Source organism: Eleutherodactylus coqui, chromosome 1 (genome assembly GCF_035609145.1).
Source record: "Eleutherodactylus coqui strain aEleCoq1 chromosome 1, aEleCoq1.hap1, whole genome shotgun sequence".
In the NCBI taxonomy this organism is placed as follows: Eukaryota; Metazoa; Chordata; class Amphibia; order Anura; family Eleutherodactylidae; genus Eleutherodactylus; species Eleutherodactylus coqui.
Genome location: NC_089837.1, coordinates 430,409,673 through 430,437,418, shown reverse-complemented (window position 1 = coordinate 430,437,418; position 27,746 = coordinate 430,409,673). Strand labels below are relative to the sequence as shown.

General features: G+C 42.5%; 1 protein-coding gene across 4 annotated transcripts in view; it reads left to right on the top strand.

The window, feature by feature from the left end:
• ENOX1 (ecto-NOX disulfide-thiol exchanger 1) overlaps window positions 1-27,746 on the top strand; it is a 550,861-nt gene that overhangs the window by 132,806 nt on the left and 390,309 nt on the right. The window lies entirely within an intron of this gene.

Genomic DNA, 27,746 nt, shown 5'->3' with positions numbered 1-27,746 from the left:
ATCTTTTTTACTTTGTGGGGCACTCGATATTTGTGCATTGTTCAGAGAGATCATTGGCTCTTTTCTTGTGTCGCCCCCCCCTGCCCCATTATGTAGCTAATCCCACAATATATACGGTATATGTTGGCTAGTATTACCTTGGTTAGTTCCTTCCTATCTGGAAATTCCTGGATTTCTTCTCGGGTAGGTCACGTGATCTTATTGTGACCACCCGAGACTTACTTTTCTTTGTGCTTAAGAAAATCACTTTAAAGTCACCAGAATTCTTGTTTGATATTACATGGACTTTACCTCACAGGGTGGAGACAAACTCCTATCACAGTTAGACAGGATGATTAGAAGCTCCTGTCACACAATTATAATGAGGAAGATAATAGTTTATTCTCCCTGACTGTATAGTTATGGTCTGAAGCTTATTTAGATGAATATACAGATGCTAATGACAGTGTCCTCCCAGCAGGCAGAGATGGTAATGTCTCTAGGTGGTTATGTGGTGCTGTGCTGATGCGTCATGTTTTTTTTCTTTTTGCCTTCCTCTGGACCAACAAGACGGGCTGAAACAGGTTGAACTAGAAGGACATTGTCTTCACTTATCCTAACATACTATTACTATGAGTAGAGATGAGCAAGTATACTCGCTAAAGGCAATTGCTCGAGCGAGCATTGCCTTTAGCGAGTATCTCCCCCGCTCGAGACAGAAGGTTCGGGGGGGGGGGGGAGATACAGGGGAGCGGTGAGGTGCAGGGGAGCGGTGAGTAGCGGCTGTCAGCAGGAGGAAGCGGGGAGAGAGAGATCTCCCCTCCGTTCCGCCCCGCTCTCCCCTGCAGCTCCGTGCCCGCTGCCGGCACCCAAACCTTCCGTCTCGAGCGGGGGAGATACTCGCTAAAGGCAATGCTTGCTCGAGCAATTGCCTTTAGCGAGTATACTCACTCATCTATAACTATCAGTTAATGGGAAACTGTGCCCCAAACTAAAGTTTTTATGTTCTATTAAGAAATCACATGCTAGTCTCTTATCTGCTCTTCTTCTTGCTGCTTCTACCTGTACATATCACACTTATTTAACCCCTTAGTGACCACCCTATAGTGTTTTTACGTCCTGCAGCTGCAGGACGTGTATGGAGGGAGGTAGCGCTGCTATCTCCCTCCATACAGCGCGGGCGTCAGCTGTAATAAACAGCTGACACCCGGGGGCAATAGCCGCGCTCGGCCGTTCGGCCGATCGCGGCTATTAACCCTTTAAATGCTGCTGGCAATTCTGACAGCGGCATTTAAATCCCCCGAATGCTGTTTGGGGGTCCCGCACGGCCCCCCCCCCCCGCGGTGAGATCAGGGGATCTGTGCAGGTGTCATGGCCGCCGGGGGCCTACTGAATGGCCCCAGGGCTGCCTTAGCAGACTGCCTATCAAGCTATCCACACAGGGTGGCTTGATAGACTGCCTGTAAAAAAGCAGTATTACGTAATGCTATAGCATTACGTCATACTGCAGGAGCGATCAAAGCATCGCATGTTAAAGTCCCCCAGGGGGACTTCAAAGTAAAGTAAAAAAAAAGATCAATAAAGTTTTTTAAATTGTAAAAAAAAATTAAAAAGTTATAAAAGTTTAAATCGCGCCCCTTTTGCCATATCAATTACTAAAAAATCTAAATCATAAAATAAATCTATCAAAGTAGTGCATTATTTTTCCTGCATGGTGAAAGTCCTCCGAAAAAAAAAAAAAAGAATGCTAGAAATACACTTTTTTAGTTACCCCGTCATCCAGAAAAAATGCAATAAAAAGCGATCAAAAAGTTGTATGTATTCCAAATTGATACTATTGGAAACTACAGGACATCCCGCAAAAATTGAACCCTTGCACAACTACGTCGACAGAAAAATAAAAAAGGTATTGCGCGCACAAAATGACCGCAAAAAATAATTGAAAAAAATTTAAATATCTTTAAAAAAAAAAATACAAGTACTACAGCAAAAAAAAAAAAAACTATATAAGTTTGGTATCGTAGTAATCATACTGACCCATAGAATAAAAATATCAAGTTGTTTTTGTTGCAGTTTGTGAGCCGTAGAAACAGGACGCACCGAAAGATGGTGGAATGTCGTTTTTTTTTCCATTTCTCTCCGCTAAGAATTTTTAAAAAGTTTTTCAGTACATTATATTGTACAATAAATAGTGCCATTAAAAAAAATACAACTCGTCCCGCAAAAAACAAGCCCTCATACAGCGACGTCGATGGATAAATAAAGGAGCTGCGATTTTTTAAAAGGGAGTAGGAAAAAACAAAAATGGAAAAAAGCAAAAAAGCCTGGTCACTAAGGGGTTAAGATAATACATAGGAGAATCTATACTGGCCTCCCAATAAGCAGAGGTATTATTAATAGTACAGCATAGAGGAAAAGTAAGTAGCTGAAATCTAAAAGTAAGATGGTGTCTGATCAAGAGCCGACAGGATAGACAACCAGGTGGAGGGTGCAGTAACGGGGAAATTGTGTTCCCACTGGAGGACTTCTTCGCGGGGTTTTCCGGGACTTGAAAAAAAAAACAAACCATAAAAAAATGGCTAAGGCTGGAAGGAAATCGCTGCAAGAGGAGTAAAAATTTCAGGGAAACAAAATAATGTCGCGGCACACGTGGGTCCTCTCGTATCACGAGCTTCACTAGGTTTATTACTTTTTTTTGTTACTGTGTATGTCTATATTACTAATAAAATATATATAATTAGATGTTACTTTGTTTTTGTAACTTTAAAATTAAAAGTAAAAAAAGAAAAAAAAGCTATCCTGTATAAAGATGAGCGAGCATACTCGCTAAGGACATTTGCATGATCGAGCATTGTCCTTAGCGAATATCTCCCCGCTCAAGAGCAAAGGTTCGGCTGCCGGCACGAGTGACAGGTGAGTAGCGGCCATGAGCAGAGGGGAGCGGGGGGGGGGAAAGGGGAGGGAAGGAGAGATCTCCCCTCCGTTCCTCCCTGCTCTCCCCCCGCTGCTACCTGCCGGCAGCCGGATCTTTGCTACCAAACGGGCAGGTACTCGCTAAGGGCAATGCTCAATCGAGCAATTACCCTTAGCGAGTATGCTCGCTTATCTCTAATCCTGTACTCATTAAATGTCCTGAAAGCTCCTGCAGTAGTCACGTGCTGTTTGTTATTTGCTTGACTACTATGAGCAATAACTTATTTTAGCGGTGATGTTCTCATGTAGGGCATGTGACTGCTGAGGCCAGTAATGTTCATAGGAAAGGTAAGTGGCAAGTGAACTCTGCTGGGACTCCTTAGACAGAACCGACAGGGACCATAACACCTGCTGTGCTTGAGCAGTGAGACATCTAAGGGGCGAGTACTGGATAGTTTATCTTATTGCATTCCCTGCTATTAGCCAATTTCAAGTCCTTATAAAATCCCTTTAAGAATGTCTCATGTACCTTAAGCAATTTTTATAGCAAATCTGTTTCTATGGAGAAAGATTTATAGTTAAAAGATGAACGTGTTTTTTGGCCTGGCACACAGGTAGGGATTAGTATAGAAAGCTTGCCTTATTGTGCATCCTTTAGGATTACCTTCTGAGTAGGGTCTTATTGCATCATCTAACAAATTAAAGGCGGCGTTCCACCAAAAGAACTTTGCTATCCTGTAGATACCGTAGGAGATATCTGACTCCCAACTCCTTCATAAATGACTCATGTTTTTTAAGTGCTAAATTCACTGTATTACAATGGTAACATCGAGCTTTTCATCACCATTAGGATAAAATAACCAAGCTATTTTGGTAGGAAATAAAATATAATTATTGGAATACAATTTCAGAATGCAAAAAGCTACTAAAATTGTACATATGCAATACACTTTGTGTTCAGTAATGGGATATTTGAAAACTTTCCTTAATTCCTATAAAAGAAAATAGGCAACGAATTCTGCATTGAATTGTATCATATTCATAATATATCCTCTGACTCCACAGCCCTGCTTACCAGTGACCACTAGTCCATTCAGGGACGATCATGTTCTCATGATTGGTGGGGATCCCAACGATCAAATTCTTATTGTCTAATGTGTGGTAGAAAGCACTTTCAACCCCTTAATGCCACAGGACATAAATTTACATCCTGGCAGGGTGATGGTTAATACCACAGGACGTAAGCTTACGTCCCGTGGATAGCACAGAATCCTGCTGCAGCAGCGCAGATCAAGGATCCCCGCTGTTAACACCTTACATGCTCTAGTCTGTGACATCATCAGCCCTCCACTATGTAAAACCGCAATTGGTTCCAGCTCGTGTGCAGGAAGTATCACTTTTCCATATTGTGCTGTGGAAGATGTTTGCTGCGGACGGCCGCCACAGATTCCGCAGCAATGATCCGCCCATGTGCAGCCGGCCATATTCTAGCAGGTCTCAGAAGGTGGACCCACCAGTCAGAGATGGCCCTTGCAGACCTTTGTTGATCTCAAGGGGGGTCTAAAGCTTTCATAAATAATGCACTTCAGTCATGGAATAAAGAAAGTACTAACTTTGTAATATAAACTATGTTTGTTATTCCTGATTTTCCAGTTCTCTGAATGCAGCCAGCAGTGTAAGCAATTTACATTTCAGAGCCCTAGTTCTAACCGGTGACATTTATGTTTTCTACTGTGATTGCTTCTGTTTATATTTTTATTGTAAGAGAAAACAAAGGAAAAATGTTCTCACACTACAGTTCAGCCGTGTAATACAGTACATTTTGTATGGAGGGATCGACTAGAAGGATACATATTTATAGTTGTACATACATTCATGCCCTTACACATAGCAACGGCAACCAGACTGCAAACGACATGCGCTCAATTATCTAGTTTCAGAAAATGGAAGTAGAATAGATGTCAGAAGAATGAAGATACTTTTAAAATATAAGGAAAAGTTTCAAAAACCATCAAAAGGTCATCTGGGATTTAACTACTAAAGCTAGGACCAGACATGGTCACATTTTGAAATGCATGTTATACACTGGTCAGTTTATTAGAGACACCCGCCCTTTCAAAAATTGGAGCTTCCCTGTATGTACATTGGACAAGTGTCCCCAGAGTGCAGCATAAAATCAAGTGACAAGGTTTCCATGGATCAGTTTCAGTGCAAATAGGATAATCGAGCAATCTGGGCGACTTCTAACAAGGACTGGTCATCGGTGCTAGGCTATCCAATGCCAATATTTCACAAACTGCCAACCTTGTTGGATTTTTCATGCAATGATATTGGGAGTATACTGAGAATGGTGTGACCGAGGCGAAACCTACATTGCAAGGGGTCCTATGGAGGTAAACAAGTTGTGGACAAAATAGATCAGAGGATGGTGTCAAGAATCAGTCTGATGAATAGGTTGAGTTGCATAGGTGGGTTATAAAAGCAGACAGCCTGTTGTAAGAGAAACAAAATGCAAGACTCGAGGGGGCAAGAGAGCTCAAAAGTTGGATCACTGAGCAGTGGAATCTAGATTTCTGTTGCACCAAGCTAATGGTAGGGTCAAAATTTGGTGCAAGCGGCATGAGTCGATGAATCCTTCCCGTCCATTCTTCACAGCATGTCAGTGCCTCCATCTAATTTGTGTCAACTACAAGAATTTATGCTGTCCGCGTGAGCCAATATCGCTACAGGATGATTTAATCACTTATTGGAATCTATGGCACAACTAATTACTGTCATGATGAAGGCTAAGGGAGGTCTAACATCCTAAAAGATGGGGTCTCCATAAAGTGGCCATTCAGTGTATATTAGCTTAACCCTTAAATCTTCGTTTGCAGACTTGTCCCAGTCAAACAGGCTGTGTTCAGGACAGGATAAGCATCGGTAGAGTTCTCTTCTTGCAGATGCGCTGTTTGCAAGGAGACACTGGGTGATCTGTTTCCAAATGAATGCAGATCATACGTAGAAGTACATCTTCTGCTTGTTTTGACTGACTTTGTCCATGTTTGTTTTGTTTGAATTCCTTGTAGTTTGTACCTTAGCGGATGGGTTGTACCTGCGCACAGACTAGTCTCCCCACGCCGTTACTGGTGATGTTTGTTTGGCCGGGCTGTGGCTGTGTTGATAATACTTGTATATCATTTTTCATACTTTGTGGATTGCGTTTGCTCATACAAAGGAAGCCTTATCTCCTGAAAAGATAACTGTGACAGACTTCCTAAGGTTTCCTTTCTTGATTACTATTTTTTTGCAGTATTAAATAAAAATAAATTTCCACCAGAGAATTGAGAAGAGATGGATCAGGGTAAGAAAATTATATTCCTTTTGGAGATTGTTCATTAGACAACTGTGAGCTGCTCATGCACAGAATCTATAATGCTAGTTGTCGAACTGCGGATTCGTTCAGCATTTTCACTGTTCTTATTCTCTTTATGATGTCTCTTCTGTTTTGAGAATACTTTATTCTTGCTTTCAAGACAACATTTTCTTAATGCAAGGAAAGTGTTTTGCAGGGCAACCACTATGACAGTACATATTTACCATCCAGCAATTACATACTACAGAGGGAATTAATGATGTTTGTTCCAGAACAGCTTGTCCAATGGAATGTGTGTAAAATGCATTCTGATTTCCCATAGGCAGATTGCATGAATTCATGCCTAACCAAGGCTTATTTACCCTCGGAGACAGAAATCCTCAAATTTTATCATTAGCATCAAAACCAAATCCAAAGATTATATGGTACAATGAAAGATACAAAACGTAAAACCTAAAAATCCAATCCACCTTCAGGGTAGGTTCAGCAGCATAATGGATGAGGAGATTCTACTATATCTCATCCACACGCTGCAAAAAACTAAAGAAATTCTGCTGCAGAATTTTCTTCACACATAGACTTACCCTTAAAGGGGTTTTGCCATTAGAAAACAAACAAACAATAGTTGCCTATTCCTCCCCAGGCAGTCTTCTTACCACATCCTCTCCCCGTCAATCTTCACCGGGTCACCTCATCGCAAGCTGGCCGGATCCTCCTCCTCTTCTTGTTATGAAGCGTCCATTCTCATCAGTCTCCTTCCGACGAGTCAGTGTAGGTTACATCACTAGTAGAGATGAGCGAGCGTACTCGGATAAGCACTACTCGCTCGAGTAATTGACTTTATCCGAGTATCGCTGTGCTCGGGTCTAAAGATTCGGGTGCCGGCACGGAGCGGGGAGCTGCAGGGGAGAGCGGGGAGGAACGGAGGTAAGATCTTTCTCTCCTTCTCTCCCGCCCGCTCTCCCCTGCTCCCCGCTGCGACTCACCTGTCAGCCGCAGCGGCACCCGAATATTTAGACCCGAGCACAGCGATACTCGGATAAAGCAAATTACTCGAGCGAGTAGTGCTTATCCGAGTATGCTCGCTCATCTCTAATCACTAGTGATGTAGCATTAACTGCATAGGAAGGATTGGCAACCTATTGCTGAGACTGGTCATGCGCGCTATCTTGACTTGAGTGTTCATATACTATTGCAGAGAGCACGCATATGCAATCTCGGCAATAGCTCGGCACTCCCTGCTGGGCTGTGAACACTAGTGACGTAGCGTACATTGCCCTGCAGTAAGGAGACTGCAGAGAATGGACACTTCGTTACCGGAAGAAGAATCGGCTATCTGGAGGTGACCCGGGGGGACTGCAGGAGCCAGGAGAAGATCGTCGAGAAGAAGATGCAATTTACACATAGCGGAAATGCTGTGAATTTCTGCTGCTGCAAATTCTGTAATATTTCTGCATCCAAAACAGAATCAAAATCCACACCACCATTGCAGGTTTAGCTTGAAACCGGCTACACTTACGCAGCTGATTTCAGAAGATGCTGTGTTCCCCCTCTCACCTCCGAAGTCTTCACGTTCTTGGCGCTTCCTTCACCAGGCACCTAGTCGCTTCCGATGAGTGTATCACCACTGGTCCGATGATGCCATTTCCACATTACCCAACCTGTGGCGCTGTGCTCACTAGAGGCTCCCAGGTGCCCAGTGAAAGAAGCACTGAGAACACGAAGCCTTCGGGTTTTTGAGGGGGGCACGGTACCTTCTGAAATAGGCTGCGGAAGCGCAGCCGATTTTCAGTCAAAATCCGCAATGGTGGTGCGGATTTTGACTATGTCCTTTGTGGAAATGCAGGTTTTTCTGCAGAATTTTCCGCTACGTGTAAACCTACTCTAAAGGGGTATTCCCATCCAGGGCTACATAATATATCCTCCACCACCTAAAAATATATCACACAAACTGACTTAAGTTTTTCAATAAATCGTACAATGGGGGAAGATGTGGATCCCTGACGACTCCCTGTTCTGTTCCCCCTGTTAACCCCTCCCAATATTATATGCCAAGAGTAAAAGGTTGTATTATAAGCTAAATTATACCAGACGGCTTAACTTAAGCCCCCTGCGTGGGGACACGAGTATGTATGTATAAAAACCGTTGAAACTAAAGGGGTATTCCCATCTAAGACTTTTATGGCATATTCTGTGGGTATGCCATAAAAGTCTAATAAATGCAGATCCCGTCCATCCCCCGTGCTCTCATCTCAGCTCTGTGGAGTGGTTGGGAGTATGGAAACAGTTGAGGTGGCTGCAATACGCAGCTTCTGTAACCTCTAGTATGATTGGGAGTGATGGAAACCGTGTCGGTGTAGTACAGGGATCTGTGCAGTTTCTGTATCTCCTGATCACTGTGCTATGCTATTTTTCTAACTCTCTTTAACATCTCTGGGAGTTACAGAAACAGTAGAGCAGCCCATTTGGCTGTTTTTGTGTACTTCTATGCCTCATACAGAGGAGTATTCCCATTGTGGCCATTGTTGAGAAAGTATCAGGTTCTTGTTATACAAACCTGACCAATAAGCCAAGTGCCATTGTATTGTATTTGCAGATGCCAACAGTTGGAGAGGCACTTGTGGAAGACTGTGTAGGATAATGTCATTACTTGCATTGGTTGTGTAGAGATCCTTTTTTACCCACAGGGGCATCATGTTAATCTACGTTCACACCTGCGTTAGGGTCAGTTCAGGGCTTCTGCTCTCTTCTCAATTTTTGGAGGAGAGACTCTAAAATAAAATGGATTTGTCCTTCAAAAACGGAGCAGAGAGACGTAAACCCTGAACTGACCCCAACGCAGGTGTAAAGGCAGCCTTACATACCCAGACCAGTATAGACCAAACATGGTGTGTGCAGACCCCTATTTATATTTGTGCTCTGTAAGCAGCCACTTCCGCTCGGGACAGATTTTCTTAGTCAACGCCACTATTTTATCACAAGACCCTGTCCTATGGCCGCTATTTTATTTCATATTTCTCCAGATTTTGGGCGCCTCCAGAAACCTTTACCTGAGCAGTACTTTCTATAAAATTTACTTTTATTCGCTGCCGGCTTTGGGATCAGAACAAAAGTTAGAGGTAAAGTAATGTGTATTAGGAGGCCTGCTGCTAAATGTCCTAGATGAGCACCTAGCTGTTGAATAAGACTCCGAACAGCTCATTCTGTCCAGGGAACACTCGGTAAGGTCTGTGAAAGTAAGGGTTAATGCTCTAATCCCTTAGATTCTTGCTTTCTGATGGAATAAAACCTAATCCTCAATAATCCTTTTAGAATAGACTTTCCTTGCAATCTGCAATAATTTAATATGATAACTTGTATGCAGATTGTTTATAGGAAGCAGTGGGCCTAAGACACTGTTGTTCTCACCATCTTCTCGCTGTTCTTTGACCTTCTTTATATCGTACAGATGTAGCAGAGCTGAAATTGTTTACATACTGTGCTACATTACTTTGACGTTGATACATTTTACCATTTGCAGTCCTGCGTAAAACTACGGATTACATAGTGAAATGAAGACTTGTGCTGCGGATAAACCCTTCCGTACTCCGTCTTTACCTGGGCAAGTTTCTATGGGATATACATAAACAAGAATAATAGCGTGCTAATGAGCCAGCGCCATTCTCGTTATTTAACATAAATATAATCTCATAGTAGATTAAAGCTGACATTAAGTAAGTGTAAAACCAATAGACAATAATCTTGTTCTCTCTAATAAGCTTTGAGATGGTCACATTTAGGGCTCATTATTTTGTAAATGTTTATTGGCTTTTAACATTACCACGTGTGTAAGAATCCAGGCTCATTGAAGTATTGTGTTTTTTGTTTTTTTTTCTACGTTCAGTCTTTGTTCTCCTAAATTATGTCATCCCATCAGTAGAAAATGCCAATGGGGCTTATTATGCTTGTCTAATTAGCTTTTTTCGTTAAAGAATCTTGCAACAGCAGCTTTGCTTGCAGCCTCCTTGCTTTGTAGTGCCGCTGATTCATGTTGCTCCCCGAAGACCATTCATCTGAGATGAAACATTTTCTTCTAAAATGTTGCCACTTTGTAGCAAGCCGGACTTTGAGTGGTAGAAAGGGGAAATGAATGAACCTGTCACGAAAAATAGTCAGTTGGACTAGAGCCATCTTGTTCTCATTGTTCACAATAGAACAATTCTGGGTAGAAGTGAATCTATAAGTCATAGTAATCTGAATTTGTGCAGCGGTGTCTGTATAGGATGCCTTCTCTAATATTACAATGCATCAATAACAGGGAGACATAGAAAACGGTTTTCTCCCTCATCAGATGCATTATATTAATCCAAAGTAATGGGTCTGTTGCATGCCGGGCTTTATTACTATATAAAATATGTGCTTGGTTACTCTCATAGGGTACATTTGTGTAAGTGGTTTGTAGCGATAACATAGAGATAATGTCTGTAGATATTATCTCACCCCATCATGTCTCCTCTCCTATATATAAAGCACTGTCCTGTGTACATCCCTGGCGATCGGAGGAAGACTCAATGAAAAGTGCTCTGTGGAAGAAAGAAGTCAGAAGAACATGGTTTCTGCTCCCATTTTTTTGGAGTTTCCAAGATAGATCTGTCACAATCCTTAGTTTGAACAGTTCATTACTCTCGGCAGAAAAAGTGCTATGTGTCTAATGCTTCAAGGTGTCTCAAAGCTTTTCCTCTAAGCCTTAAGAGAATCTGCCATGTCCTTATGTCTGCGGTGCTGGCTGCATAGCTTTGCACCCTGCTGACTCCAATGATGTCTGTCTTCCCTCTACTCCCTTCCATCCTCACGTAAAGGCTCTTCTTATTCTCAGTTCCCAGAGCTATAATTGTCAAGTGGGCGGTTCTCACTGTCAATCAAGTCTGACATCATTCATTGATGGGGAGCAGTGAGGATGCCCCCACCAGCTGACCCTGCTGAGATGAGGACATGCTAGATCCTCTTTCAAGGGAATGTATCATTTAGACTTTTGCTCATTGACTTCAATGGGAGAATGTTCTGGGCATGATCTGTGACCTGTGCAGGGAGGTGAAAGAGGTGAACTGTGTCACCATTGTAAATGGTGGATCCTGTGTTATCTATGTATAGGTGTTACCTTTCATTATAATCCTGCTTGTGATTGCATTGCGTATGGGCTGGCGGTGTGTATACGCATCATCGCTAAGTGATGGCGCAAGAAATATAAAATAGCGTGAGTACGGGGTCATACGCAGTACAACTTCGCCACCATACGCTGCTGTACGCAGGGTTATGGCCCGGCAGCACAGCAGTGAAATTGCTGTAAGCCGCTGAGGGACCCCTCAGACTGCGTAGGGACAAACTCTATTGACAAGAAGAATGAAATTATTCATACAACTCCGGAAGAAATAAAGCTTTGTCACACGGGGTGGATTTGCTGTGCATGTTTTGTGCAGAATTCCCACAGCATTTGCCATTGCAGCAAAGGGGATAAGATTTGAGTTTTGTGTAATTTGAGCTGTGAGGATTTTCACCCTTTCAGATTAGTGGGTGAAAGCCGGTTCAAAATCTGCACCAAGACTCACATGTTACACGTGGATTTATGTGTGGATTCTACCCTCAAATCCACAGTGAAATCCACAGAGGTTTAGCATTCTGTTGATTGCTATGAAAATCTGCCATAGTTCATATTCAGATTCTGGAATCCGTCTTGTGGAATAAAAAAAAATTGCCATGTCAATTATTGGTGGTTTTGCAAAGAAACTGCATCAGGCAGCCACGTGATTTTGCTCTATTGACTGAGGCCAAATCCGCATATGGACCCATATTAAAATCTAAAGGCTGGTTTACACGGGCCGATGATTGCTCAAAGGACAGTTTGAGTGACAGCTTTGAGCGATCATTATGCATAAAAATTAATTGGTATTAAAGTAGCTACTTAAATACCAATTAGGTATGCAAATGAAGTCTTCACTGAACACAGCTAATAGCCCAAGGCATTATTTGCGCCCAGATCCTTTGTTCTCTACAGGGAAACAATACTATCAGCACTCCCTGTGGAGAACTGCTGATAAGTGAGACGATTTTTAGGTTGGACTGAATTTAAGGATCAGCTAGCAGTGCCCAAAAAGCGGATGATGGGCGCACATTTACACCAATTATCGCTAAAACGATCGCCGATTAGCAATTTTTATTTATTTATTTTTAGCGATCATCGGCTGGTGTAAATGGGCCTTAAGGCAGACCTCCTAGGGTGAGCTTCAGAGGCCTAACTTTTGTATCCTCTACATCAAGAGTTCTGTGAAAAGGTGCTAGCTTAGTGATAAACTTGCTGACTTTGCATGATGTTTTGATGTACACTGATGCAGTTTTTGTTATTTTATGGTACGTATCGCAGAATAGATTTAAGAGTATAATATGCTTCCATGTGATCCTCATCTGACTGCTGCTGGTTCTATTGGATGTCCTTTCTATACAGTCATTAAGAGCGGTGTATGATGTCTGTTTTTCTCATTAAACTTTGCTATCTAGCGGAGATGTGCGAGCCCCGAAGCCTGCCGCCCCGTTAATGAGCAGCAGCCAGGTACTCGGAATCTGCTCTCAGCTAAATGTTAGCACTGGGAACCTCTTGGCACAGCCGTAACTCATTCTATTTATTGTCTTACTAATACATACTTCCAGATGTGTTTGCTGAGGTTTTTATGAAAGACATACTGAGATATTTTGTGCAACCACAGAATGGGAATGGCAGATGTGACGCCATGCTTAATGAGCGCACATGTCTTTCTTCATGTACGTCTAAATATGTTGACTAAATAACGCCATAAACGTTCTTTGATTGCTGGCAAAACATACAAATGAACACGAATGTTACAAGCTACTTACATGTAGTGCTGGCTCATCTAGCGCTTATCAATTCCCATAGAGCTGACATAGCTTCTGTACTGGGGGTTGCATTAAAAGGCGTAAAACCTCAAGCCTGCAGTTTATGTAATGAACTTCTAATATCCTCGACAAGTTATATGTAAAAAAATGTATAGAGTTTCTTGGAAATTTAGATTGGAGTAAAATCGGATCTTTTTTCCCCTACTTTCCAGTCATATGCTTTGACAAGTAAGAAAAGAAATGGAACCAGGCAGTTTGTAAGAGACTGACCGCTAGGGGTAAGTCCACACAGGGCGGATTTGCTGTAGTGTCTGCACACCAAAATCTGCACCGTTTGATGTGGGATTTTGATGCTGCATTCGCCCCCCCCTTCATTTGAAGAGGTGGAATTCTCAACAAAAATCTGGTGCTGTAGTTGTCATCCTGCGGAACAAAATTTCGTACCGCATTTCAATTTCCGCAAAAGATTTTTTTCCGCAGTCTGTGGATGAGATTTTGGAAATCTCATCCAGCTCGCTGCCACTATAAATGCTGTGGATTTGCCAAGTGGAAAATCCACCGCAAATCTGCCTCGTGTGGACATACCCTAAAAGCTCCACCTAGCTTTTATAATATAAGGCAGTAGAGGAGTTAGGACCCATTTACACTGAAAGATAATTGCTCAAAAATCACTCAAAAGATAGTTTGAGTGACTGTTTTGAGCGATCATCTTTGCATAACTCCTAAGTAGCTAATTAGCTACTTAAGAGTTAATGTAGGCAGAGCGGGATACCACCACAATAGCTCAGAACAAAGCAGCTGTTTTGTATATGCAAACAGCTGCATTGTTCTCGACTCTTTCAGCTGGAGTCCTGCTGAGATCTGCCAGTGGGATACCAGCTGAAAGAATACTATCAGCGCCGCCCACTGAGAAAATCAGTGTGCAGCGCTGATAACAGTCATCAATGATTTCTATCTTGCCAGAAATCACCGATGAACAAATAGTGAACGAACAGCGTATGATGGCTGCGTGCTTAGATGCAACGGGTATTGCTCAAAAGATGGCTTTTGAGGAAATTTTGAGCGATAACATTGTGTCTAAATGACCATGACCCTTTGTTCTCAAGGGAGATAAGCTGCTTACAGAGGAGTCTGGTAGTGGCTTACTCCCCCCTTCCTATAGAAAACATATGCATGCCCAACCGTGTGTGTGTGTGTGTGTGTGTGTGTGTGTGTGTGTGTGTGTGTGTGTGTGTGTGTGGGGGGGGGGGGGGGGGGGGGGGGGTCATGAGGAGTAGCTGACCGCTGAAGGAGTGTAGAGGCAAAAGTGATCTAAGGCTTATGCCTTTAGCGTCTTCCCAGTCTGATGTAGATGACAGAAAGGAACCGTACATTGCATTCAGTAGTATACCAAACAGAGAGAGGCTTTATATTCTATTTAGATAGTGTTCCTTTAAATACTTCCTGCCCTTTGTCTCTAAAGTTAGATCATGGGAGCTTACAATAGAAGAAATAATTACATGTAATTTAATGAAATTCCTGTAGCCGCTGTGGACATTAATAATGCTGCAGGCATTGTGTGAGATTCATGTGATGTTGGGCATCTAAATTTCCTGAGAGGGTTTAATTATGATGGATACCTGTATTAATTATTAATGGCGCATCTCGAGTAAGAGAAGAATTTTACTGTGATGTTTAAAATTGATAGCATGTTTAATATCGTCATCTTGGCAAAGAATGGGAGCTGATTTCTTCAGAGCAAAGGAAAAGGGAAAAAATAGATTTTTTTTTCTAATATTAAGCATAAAATGATCCTTTTATGACGTGATGGCTTCTAAACTCAGTGGCCTGTAGTATCAGGGGAGTTTGTTTTGGCCCTTGAGTAACCTGTTGTGGCCCTTGAGTAACCTGCGAGTGCTGCACAGACCCTTCATGTAGTCTGGACTCTATGGATAAGATGGTTCTATGTGAAGACGGTATTTCCTTGAGCCGAGGATGTGCGCTGACTAGTTAATGTAGGCTGCGCCTCAATTTGGTCTCGGAGTGTCGATCTTGGGATCAGCAGTTAGAGGCTGCTGTATTTGTGTACCTGGAGTGGATCCATAGGGATTGTTATACATTTTCCTTATCCAAACACCGCAGGCTGTGTAATTGCAAGGAGCTTCAGGATGAAGATATGAACAAATGTCAGAAATCGTGCCGAGGAAAAGTAGAGGAATTACTGGTAGCAACCCTTCAGTCACGTCTCATCCATTGTCTGCTGCTAGTTAGCCAGTTAAGCTTGTCTGACGGACAATAAAGGGGTAATCCGGGGATTCAAAGTGAAACTTTTATACTTCATAAGGCGATAACATGTAATATAATGTTGGAACTTGTTTTACAAAGCTGCAGAGATGTTGCTTTACCTGCGGTCTCCCCCTTCCTGCTGGCTTAGTTCTCCATTGGTATCCAGCGGCCTGTATGCTCCACTGTGTTACTGGTCAGACATGCTCAGTGCCTTCAATATCAGTAACTGGCAGTGAGGGATTGTGCGAAATGTCGTTTTTGCACTCCTCGGTGACCCTTTTTGAGAATCAATGTGGAGATCTAAAGCTGGCTGGAAAGCCGCGGTGGTGCAGGTTGGCAAAAGAGGTACTGGAGGTCAGTTTGATGGGCCATGGTTACTCAATGGGCTTTTAGCACTGCATATTACTCATGCAGAAAGTATGCTGGCTGAATACTGCGTGAGCGTGAGCCCCTAAATCAACCCACTGGGCCTGTAAAAATAAAGATGGCTGAAACAGTTTCTTTGACTGCCTGGGGGAATGCTATGGGTTAGTATGCATCATTATTCTAAGGCCTGCTTCATACGGACGTAAGCGCACTTGTGCAATGGGTGTTGCATCTTTTTGCAGGCGCCTGTGTGTGTTTTACTGTATTTTTTTTTTGCGCACACGTCATGTCTATTTGCACTTGCAAAAGAAACGTGCAACCATGCTCCCCTTTATTTCAATGGGCAATTAAGGCTGGGCTCACATCTGTGCTGGAATCTTCACTTGGAGGTTCTGTTGCAGAGCTGCCACAAAGTAGAATGTCGGGTAGCTGAGCGGAAACTGAATGGACCCCATTATATTCAATGGGGTCCGTTTGGCGCTGTTGGGTTCAATCATAAAATGAAGCAGTTTGGCCAGGGATTCCCCTTTCCTGCTCCCTGAAAGATGTGAAAGCAGCTCAAGTTCAATTAGTTTAATATGTGCTATGCTTGTGCACAATATGCATGAAAATAGAACATGCTGTGGATTTTTTTTGCAGATCAATGAATGAACCCAGTGAAATCACAGCATATTGTACAGACAAATGCGTTTGTGTGAATAAGCCCTTAGGCACTACACCTGCTTTGATTTGACACTGCTGACCAGATGAGCAATACTTACTGTTCAGATCAATGTGTAGTGTCTTAGACTACTGATGCATACTATTCACAGGGTGGATCGGGTAGTCAGAGAAGCCGTTCAGCCATCTTTATTTCTGCAGGCTGGGAGGGTCATCTTTAAAGGGCTTTTTCAAGTTGTTGGAAGAAATGAAAGGGGGCAAGCAATGGTTAAAAATAACAAACTAAAGCATACGCACTGCTCAACTTCCCCACCAGTCCAATGTTGTTGCTCCCATCCTCACCATCAGTCTGTTCGTATTGGCTGCAGTACTGATATACTGTACACACATGTGACTGCTGCAGCCAGTCACTAGCCTCAATGATCATGTGCTCTATACTGCTGAGGGCTGTGATTGGCTGCACTGCTGATATACTGTGTACACATGTGACTGCTGCAGCCAGTCACTGGCCTCAAAGATCATGTGCGCTATACTGCTGAGGGCTGTGATTGGCTGCAGTGCTAATCTTCTGTACACACATGTGACTGCTGCAGCCAGTCACTAGCCTCAATGATCATGTGCTCTATACTGCTGATGGCTGTGATTGGCTGCACTGCTGATATACTGTACACACATGTGACTGCTGCAGCCAGTCACTGGCCTCAAAGATCATGTGCGCTATACTGCTGAGGGCTGTGATTGGCTGCAGTGCTAATCTTCTGTACACACATGTGACTGCTGCAGCCAGTCACTAGCCTCAATGATCATGTGCTCTATACTGCTGAGGGCTGTGATTGGCTGCAGTGCTAATCTTCTGTACACACATGTGACTGCTGCAGCCAGTCACAATCCTCAATGATCATGTGCTTGATTCCCCAGAGCTGGCATGTGATGATATGTCCCAAGTGTAGGTAATCAAGCAAGAAAAAGATTGCCTGGGGATCGGCCCGCATGAATTTTCAGAGGAGCAGCATCACCCCCAAAACTCTTTACAGGTGATGTATATTAGTTGGCCTTATAGGGACGCAACGTGAAGTGACAGGTTCCTTTTAAAAATGTTCATATATCAGTAAATCAGACATTCAACCGATAGTTGCGCTTTGTTAATTATATCTTTTATATTTAGAAAGTTATTGGCATTTTTCTATTCAACAACAGACACCAACTGTTGTATTGTCAGGATGTTCTGTCAACAACAGGGTAACAGTTGGTTTTCGGATGCTGAGGAGCTTCGTCTGAAGTGACACCCAATACGGCTTCAAATTCTGTTGTCACTTTTGCACAAGTGGCAGCTGCAGCAGCATACAGAAATGCCAATAAGGTGAAAAAAAGTTACGGACTTCAGCTGTGAATCTTGCGCCTGATTTTCTAATGTATAATTTACATATCCTGAGAAGCGAGGAGTTTTGCCGCCAAGTCTTGCAGGAGCATTGTATACGATATAAGCTGCTTTCCTGACCCCTTTCTTGCTTGGCAGCGTAACTTAGTGCACACCTAGAAGCAGACTTCATTATTTTGATTTCTATTACATAGGCCACAATACTGAAACCGCATCCAAATTATGTGACCTGTGAAAAGTAGCAAAATTTGTGGGGATGTGGTCAGCTTGAGTGACTTCCTGCACTTTATGTAAAATGTACATTTTAAAGGGGCTATTCCATGATTAAATATTAGATTTCTCTTATCAGATCATGGGAAATGTAACGATTTCTTAATTGGAATGATCTAGAAAATGCTCCTGTGTCTAGATCAATCTGTTACATACTTGTGATGGCGCCTCCTGGTGTTCTTTCATAATGTAAGGTATCCATTGCTGGTGAGAAGCTGCTGATCCATATTAGCTGGCTGTGCAGTAGCAGGAATCACTCTATTGATTGCATGCGAGGGAATCCATGCAGTCTGACTGAGCTACTGGGCATGTGCGACCACCGGCACTGAGCACATTGGGTGGACGGTCGGAGAGGAAATCAGGAGAACATTAGCGGGCACCATAACAGCACTATGCAGGCAGGAGCATTTATTAATGATTCTGTTATACTTTTGTTTGATCTAACAAATCCAATGAATATTAATGGGACAACCTGTTTAACCAATAGGGCTGTGTGAGTCTGCATCGTGCCACATAGTAAATCAGACATATTGTGGTAGTGGATAAAGCATCGGTTCAGATATCTTCTGTGTGTTAGACCGTGTGACATGATAGCGGTGAAGTGTTAAGAAGACATCTGTGAATCACAGCATTGCTTCTTATTACCGTATGACTTAGGGCAAGTCATCTTGGCAGGGATCAAAGAACACTTCCTGCATGAAACACGGATTTTGTGATGCTGGCAATCGAAGCCAATGACAGGTAAGGTACTATCCAAGGCATAGCACTTTGATGAAACCTTGCTTTTATCTCCATGTGCCTTAAACACAAATAATGCTGCCAGAGACCTGCTGTAGCTTCCAAACTCGCTGAGGATGTGTATACTGTAGCAAGCCTGCTCTTAGATTACAAGCCGATAAATATCATATTCTGTATACTACTGATCTACAATGGTCACAATAATTAAATATTAAAATAATCAAATTCACCGGATAGAAGAAATCCTGTGTTCTATTCTTGTAGCACATCACTGAGACATTCCGTTGTCTGACATGTTTCTGGGGTAATTGACAACTGGTATTATACACTGATTTTCATTATCTAATATAGGTTTAGTATATGCTACCGGCAATATTGACTGGTGGAATGAAGGTTTTTAAACATTGAATGGTAGAGCTGGTGCAGACCCCTCTGTAATGACATCCTATGACATTTACTGTTCTTTAATCAGCTCTTCATAATGGTATCCTGTATATTTTGGTAAATGTGATTTTAGACATCACTCCCTGATGTGGTGTTTAAAATGAGGGGGTTTACGGTGATGGTCGGTAACTAGTCTTTTTATGATCATAGTTTTATATCCTCTGCATAGTTTTGTGTCATCTATGTAAAGAAATTAGCACAAGAGGTCAGAAGGCAGTTGCAAGAGGATCTGGATAAGTTGGGGGCTTAGGCAGAAAAGTGGTAAATGAGGTTTAACACTGCTAAATGTAAGATTATGCACACGGGCAGAGGAAATACATGTCACCATTACACACTAAATGGGAAACCACAGGGAAATGTTGACATGGCAAACTGGAGTTTAGTTAACTATAAGCTTTAGTGGAGTGACCAGTGTCAGACAGCTGCTGCCAAGGCAAGTAGGATCATGGGGTGCATTCAAAGAGTCACTGGTGAGGCTGCACATGACATATTGTGTACAGTTTTGGGCATCAGTACTCAAGAAGAACATATCAGAGCTTGAGCAGGTACAAAAGCAGGCAACTAAAGGAATAAGTGGAATGGGCGGTCTACAATACCCAGCGGGGTTATCAAAATTGGGGTTAAGTTTAGAAAAAATACAGCTGAGGGGCAGCCTAACAGCTATGTATAAACATATCCAGGGACAATACAGAGATCTCTCCCATCATCTATTTATACCCAGGACTGTGACTGTAACCAGGACGCGCACTCTGTCTAGAGGAAAGAAGGTTTCTACTCAACATAGAAGGGGGTTCTTTACTGTAAGAGCAGTGAGACTATGGAACTCTGCCTGAAGATGTGGTGATTTGTGAATTCGATAAGAGTTCAAGAAAAGCCTGGACACCTTTCTTGAGTGATACAACATTACATGTTATAGTCACTAATAATTTCAGAAGGGTTAGTCATCCAGGGATTATTAGTTGCCAGATTGGAGTCAGGAAGGAATTTTTTCAGTTAAATGGAGGAAATTGGCTTCTACCTCATTGTTTTTTTTTCTTCTGCGTTCCTCTGGATAAACATTGGGGGGTAATAGGCTGAACTACATGGACCTTTGTGGGTTTTTTTTAATTTTTTTTATGGCTTTGGATGCTAATTTACTATGCTGGTGTTGGAAACCGGGATAATTATTTGTTGACGATTTTGCTTCTAAACCTGCACATTTTACGTGCGGATTCGCAGTAGATTTCACACTACGCACTGCACAGGGTAAAATACACAGTGAGAATGGGCAGAAAGCATTGATATTCTGTGCATTCAAAATCTACACTACGTATGAATTTATGCATGGATATTTTTCCATAGCGTGTGAAAGATTTTATATATATTTCATTATATAAAATGTGATTGTTCCCAGCAAGAGAAACCACGGAATCTTGTAGATATGATACCTTTTAATGACTAACAAAAAGACATGATGTTATGGCAAGCTTGCAAACTTCTCGGGTTCTTCTTCAGGCTAAAATGGAATGGGCCTAAAGAGGCATGAATATTTATACAAACTTATAGCATACATACTTATGACAAGGCACAGAGATGGACGTGATTGGTTTGCACTTAAAAGGAATACAGACATAAACATTTTTAACTAGGCACTAATGGGGGAGAGAAAGTTTTATGGCAGGTATAAGACATCTGTAACACAGTTAAGACGGCTGGCCTGGTGAACATCCACCCACCCCCAACAGTAAATCAGGGACCATAAACTTTCACTCCCTTATCAGTGTCTAGTTAAGAATGTTTGTGTACCTGTTGCAGTATTCCTGGCCTGGCGACGCCCCCACAGTAATTCAGGGACCATAAACTTTCACTCCCTTATCAGTGTCTAGTTAAAAATGTTTGTCCCTGTTGCAGTACTCCTTTTAACCCTTTCCAATCCACTGTCTGACATCTAAAGACATTATGACTTAAGGCTGTACAGCTCTGATGTTGGAAGACGTCCGTCGGAGTTCTCTTACTGTATATTGCCGGCCTCTCTGCTGTCGGAGCCTATCCAATGTGTCACCTCATGCAGTACTGGCTTTAGCCAGCATATAGCACCGTTGTATAACAGCAGAAAAAGTGTAAGCTCCCTACGAAAACCAGAATACAAATTGGACTGGAAAGGGTTAAGTGCAAACCAATCACATCCATGTCTGTGCCTTGTCATAAGTGTGTATAAATATCCATGCCTCTTCGGATCTATTCCATTTTTAGCCTGACGAAGAGCCCGAGAGGTTCGCAAGCTCGCTATAACATCATGTATTTCTGTTAGCCATTAAAAGGTATCATATCTACAAGATTACTTGGTTTCTCTTGCTGGGAACAATCACATTGGACTCTACTGGCTAACACCGGACCAAACCTTTGTTTTCATTACATAAAATGTATATATGTATATAAATGTTACACATTTTTCCTTCTCAACTTCTATTTTCCATTTTTACGAGTAGTAAAAACCAAAAACCATTTTATTTCCACTGGAGCTATAAAATTACCCTTGTATCCCCCCACATTAATTTGGAGTTTAGCAGGTCTTAAAACAGGCAATATTTAAAGAGGTTGTCTCCTATTGTAAAGTGATGTGATCTGCTGTAACTTTGGGATTAGTTGAGGTCCTACTGTTCCCGAGGGTGCAGGAGCCACAGCGCCAGTCTGCGCAGGGAAGAAGTGCACAATGGACTATCATTGTATGAGTATAATCCTTTTTATCCTCTGTTCACATGGATTCCAATTTTCTAGGATCCATATCTTCTATGACAAGTCTGTTACGATCAGTTTGATATCATTTTATTATGATTCATACAACTTGTATCTTATTCCAGCCGACTGATGATCATCCTGTCATGCATGTTGTTGTACTGGCAATATCACACACTTGTGCTATGCTTTAATGTCCGATAAGAATGAAGACGAGGGTGTACAGAACCTAAAGGGAAGGAAACTGAACCTCTTGATTAACACTAATGGTCCTAAAGTGTAAATCTGCAACACATTGTCACCTTGGATGATTCCACTTTTGATGGCTTTTTTTTGGCTGTCTTTACAGGGTCATTTTACATGGGTCAACTATTGTGTAAACAGTTGCTCCTTGGAGCAAGTGTAAGCAATGGTTTTTCCATGTAAACATGGCCACCAACAGAGTGATGAGCGAGAATTCGTTCACAAGTCACTAACCACTTTGTTGCAGCTCACCTAAAAATAGTCTCTGGTTGATTAATTGTCTTCTGGTGTAAACGGGCAATCGTTTGTCTTTAAACAACCAGCCAATAAACTCTCACTTCTGATTGGTGGGGATTGTGAGGATAGGTCTACAATGATTTAGTCCTGGAAAACCCCTTTAAATAGCCTTTCCATCAGCATAGAATGTCTTTCGCTTGTACACAGCCAATATTGCCTTTTTATTCTAAGATTATAGAACCTTTCAGAAGAAAGTGCAGAATGAAACCCTGATGGATATAATATTGACTCTCTAGCTAGCCGTACACATTAGATAGAATTAGGTTACTAAATGAACAATCCTTCAACGACCGATCATCTGGTGAACATTCATCATTATGACCTCCTTATCTACAAGAAGTACCGGAATACACACTTTTGGTGCTTCCCAAGATCATAAAGCAGAAGTAATTTTTTTAATTTAATAAACAATCTTCACATCTTTGGAACTTTTAACGGGGGAGAAATTCTCCCCATCAATAGCATATATATATATATTTGGGGTGCTGATGTGACGACCAAACCAGATATGATTAACTATCTTAACCTCTTACGGACCCAGCTGATAACAAAGCAGGAAAACTGAATTCCTAGCGCAGATCTAACTAGAGCCTTATCTAAAAATCATGGACAGCCAACATTTTTACAGCCACATCAGAAATATATAATGAATGATAAATATTGTGAGCGATATGTCTACAGGTCAGAAACTGATATGAACTCCTTAGGCTGGGTTCACATGGGGCGGATTTGCCGTGGAAATTCCATGCGGAATTTCGCCGCGGCAAATCGGCATGCGGCCGCTAATTCCGGGATTAGCCAGCCATGTGGATGAGATTTCTCAGAAATCTCGTCCACACGGGACGGCAAAGCTGCTGCGGCTAAGCCGGCAGAAGCCGCTGCTGCGGCGCGGACTTGCCGACCGCAGCATGTCTAATTCCCCCCCCCCCCCCCCCCCACTGCGGCCGCGCTCTCCTCCATGTCGCCAGTCGCAGCGGAAGAGCGAGCGGCCGAACCGCTTCAAAACCGCCGCGGGTTTTGAAACAGCGGTTCTCCCGGCGGAAATCTCGCAGGTTTTCGCTGCGGACAAACCGCAGGATTTCCGTTGGGAATCCACCCCGTGGGAACCCAGCCTTACTGGCCAATGTAAAATGCTGATATAAATCATAACCACTTACTCCAATACCACCAGCATCAACAATAATCAGACTCGTCTAGTGTTTTTTTTTTTTTTTAATTTCAGAGACACTGGGGGCAAAAATAACCTATCTTCTGAACTGTCCAAGACTTTCTGGACAGTTGGCAACCCTGTGTAGCGACTATTTCGAGCAACTAATCGTATGATAGTTGTCCTATGTAAACCCGCCCAGAGATGGTCTACTGGCCTACTAATCCACACTGTGACCAGGGCGTTTTAACAAAGGTACTTCCAATATTCGTGAAATGCATGTGCGCCATACAACACGCTTGGGCATGTTAATGTAACACTATCAAAATTAAAAACATTGGCTTAATTTAATAGGACTTCTGTTTCTTGTTTAGACAAGCAATTCATTAATGCAAGCAGTGAATTAGATTGCATTACATAAAAACACACTTTGTAATTTAATATTCGAACTGTTTGGTTGGATGTGAGCGCTGCGGAGAATGTCATGTTATTTTAGCATCTGCAAAGAAATGTGAGAGCGTATTCTTGGCATTCGGTGCCTGCTCTTTCCAGTCCGCTTATCAGGTCAGGATGCCAGGGACCCCCTAATCCTTCGCATGACCTTGGACAGCTGGTGGAACTGGTGGAAGCCTACCGCTAATAAACCAGTGTATGTGATGGATAGTAGCATGTGATCACGCACACACCGCTTGATACATTCCTGCTCTGGAACACTCGGCAGCAATCACGCCTGTGCTTCTGCTATGCATTACAGGTATCGGCTTCACAGCAGTGGTGTTGGCCAGTAATGTATTTATTCCTAGTCAATTCATAGAGTCTTATAAAACATATTAAGTCTCTTTACACAAATCACTTGTAAGAAAATTCCTAAAATTATCACAGTCGGCAATGTAGACGCATTCTTTCCTATGGCTCTTATCCACATACATGTTCCCACAGTGCCATTGGTCATGCGCAGTAAAGATTTGTTTTTTTTTTGTATTTAAAACAATTGTATTTCCCGCGACGTCGCTCAGCGAAGGCTGCGTGTGCCCACGTCAATCTGCAATGTCAATTGCGGATGAGCTGCGGGTCGGACAGCCTCCATTGACTTAAGTGGAGGCAGTCCACATCAAAATAAAGCATGCCGTGATTTTTTTTCCCTCCGCTCATAGAGAAGGATTTTGTTACCACAAGTGTGAAAGAAAAAGCTATTTTTACATACCTTTTCAATGCATGCCATTTGCTGCGGATCCTCCGTGCAGATTGCGCAATAGAAATCTGTTCATGTGAGACCGGCCTTATGGAGATGATGCCAGCAACTCAAGACCAGATTGATCATTGGGTGCCTATGTAGAGTGTAAAACGTCTACCAGGTATAGGTCCCTATGCGCACACATCTGGTATGTAATCAGATCCGATGACAATCTGCATCCCATGCATGTTAATAGGTTTTCAGCAAACCTGTTAAAACAGAAAACTTCTTGTTTTTCTTTTTATTTGGTACTAACTTAGACATAAGCAGCATGTTACTTATTTCCGCTGAGTTTGCATAAAAAAGCAAGGGTTTAGCCCTACTAGACTACAACGATGTTAGTCCTTGTGCAGATCTGTTGCACTTCAAACTGCATATCCATAACTAAAATCCAAGGTTGCCTGGGCTAGCCATTTCTCTGGACTTCCCTCATACACACTATGCTCAGTGAAAACCAGCGTTCATTTGTTAGTCATTGAAACAGCTGCAGTCAGACACTTCTGGTGGTTTATCCCCGAGGACGAAGGGATTGGGTGTAGATATCCAATGTGCCCGATCCTTCTTTCCCCTGACATCATCTGTTGGGGGAATTTTGGGAGGCCCCCAATTTACATACAAGGCAGGTACAAGGAAAAAGATGGTGGAGTTCTTCTTACAGATGAACATGAAAGTAATTGGTGAAAAGAATTGTGGTTGTCAATCCAAATCTGTCCTGCTTGTAAGGAAGATGGGCGTGATAATGGTGAATGGAAGTAATGAAGGTTCAGGTGATGGTGCAACTATGGTGAAACTATGAAGACGAAGTATATAACCTAGTATGTTGGGCTGAAGAAAGACCTATGTCTATCCAGTTCAGCCTATTACTGGGGTGAGGAGAGGGCAGGGGGATGCCTTCCTAACTCTGTCTGACAATCAGTATGTCTCTGGATCAACAACCCTTCTGAAGAAGTCAGTGACTATTACATGTAATATTACCCTTATGAACGGCATCCAGGCTCCTCTTAAACTCTTTTAACAAATTTGCCATCACCACGTCCTCAGAGTTCCATAGCCTCACTGCTCTTACAGTAAAGAACCCTCTTCTGTGTTGTGTAGAAACCTTCTTTCCTCTAGACGTGGAGGACGCCCCTTTGTTACAGTCACAGTCCTGGGTATAAATAAATGATGGGAGAGATCTTTGTATTGTCCCTTGATATATTTATACATAGTTATTAGGTTTTCTCTCAGTTGTCTTTTTTTCTAAACTACATCATCCCAAGTTTGATAACCTCTCTGGGTATTGTAGTCTGCTCATTCCATTTATTACTTTAGTTGCCCGCCTTTATACCCACTCAAGCTCTGATATGCCTTAATATTACATGTATAGTCTGACCAGTGACTTGTAAAGAGGAATCACAATGTTCTCGTCATGTGCCCCTAGACCTCTTTTGATGCAACCCATGATACTATTTGCCTTGGCAGCAGCTGCTTGACACTGGTTGCTCTAGCTAAGTTTACAGTTAACTAAAATCCCCTTTTCCGTGTCAGTTTTTTGCCTAGTGGTTTCCCATTTAGGCCTGGCTCCCAATACGGGTTGGATTCCGCATGCTGTGAGCCTTGCCAGTGCCCCAGGGCACCTCATTGAACTGTACTGTGGATAACTGCGGAGGCTTGCATACGGTCATGCGCACTATATAGTTTTTTTGTTTGTATTTCCCACGTTGCCAATTGGTGATAACGCGGGCGCGCGCAGCCCATATGCCATGTTAATTGTGTATAGGCTGCGGATCAGACTCTTCCATTGATTACAATAGAGGCTATCTGCGCAGATTCTGCGATGAAATAGAGTATGCTGCAATTTTTCTTCAGCTTATGGAATATGCAATTCGTATCCGTGAGGGTGAAAAAAAAAAAAAGTACTTTCCTTTCAATGCCCATGTTTTACTGTGGAGTCCGGAGTGACATGTGTTTCCTCTGCCCATATTTATAACCTTACATTGGCCAGTGTTAAACCTCATATGCCACTTTTCTGCCCAAGCCCACAACTTATCCAGATCCTCTTGCAACGGCATTCTTTCCTTTCTTGTCTTAATTACTTTGCATGGTTTTTGTATTATCTGTAGATATAGATATTTTACTGCACGATTTTTCTTCCAGGTCATTAATATATATATTAAAAAGAATAGAGCCCAGTACTGCCCCCTGTAGTTCCCCACTAGTAACACGGCCTAATCAGAGTATGAACCATTTATATCCACCCTCTGCTTTCTATCACGGAGCCAGTTACTTACCCCCTTACACACATTCTCACCCAGACCAAGCATTCTCATCTTATATACCAACCTTTTATGCGGCACAGTATAAGAACGCTTTGGAAAAGTCCAGATACACAAGATCAATGACTCTCCTGGTAATGAATCCGACCTCTCTTTTTTTTCTTTTTTGTAAAGTATCAGCGCTTCTCCACAGTAACACAGCTAAAGCTATCCGTCCTGTTGGAGCAGTGTACCCTCTCAGCACAACTTCGGAAGGGGTTCCTTTACCCTTAAACATGTCTTATTGCTCGGTTAATTTTCCATAATGAGAAGTCAGATTCCTAGATTTCATCTTCGTAGTTTCACTTTAACCATGAGGTTACGCTGTCACCATAAACTTCATACTTCATGACCTCTTCCACCCATACGCATGCGACAGTCGTCCAGTCCCGCCAATATCGGCAGGTTAGAATGACCGTTGTCTTGCGTGTATGGGGGGCTTCTAGGCTAAGTTCACAACCCTCCTGGCGATGGCTCCATGCTTATTGCTATAGGTATGGATATAAACAAAAAGATCCAGTTACACGGAGATGGAGCCAAGACATTTACCAGACCATGTTCCC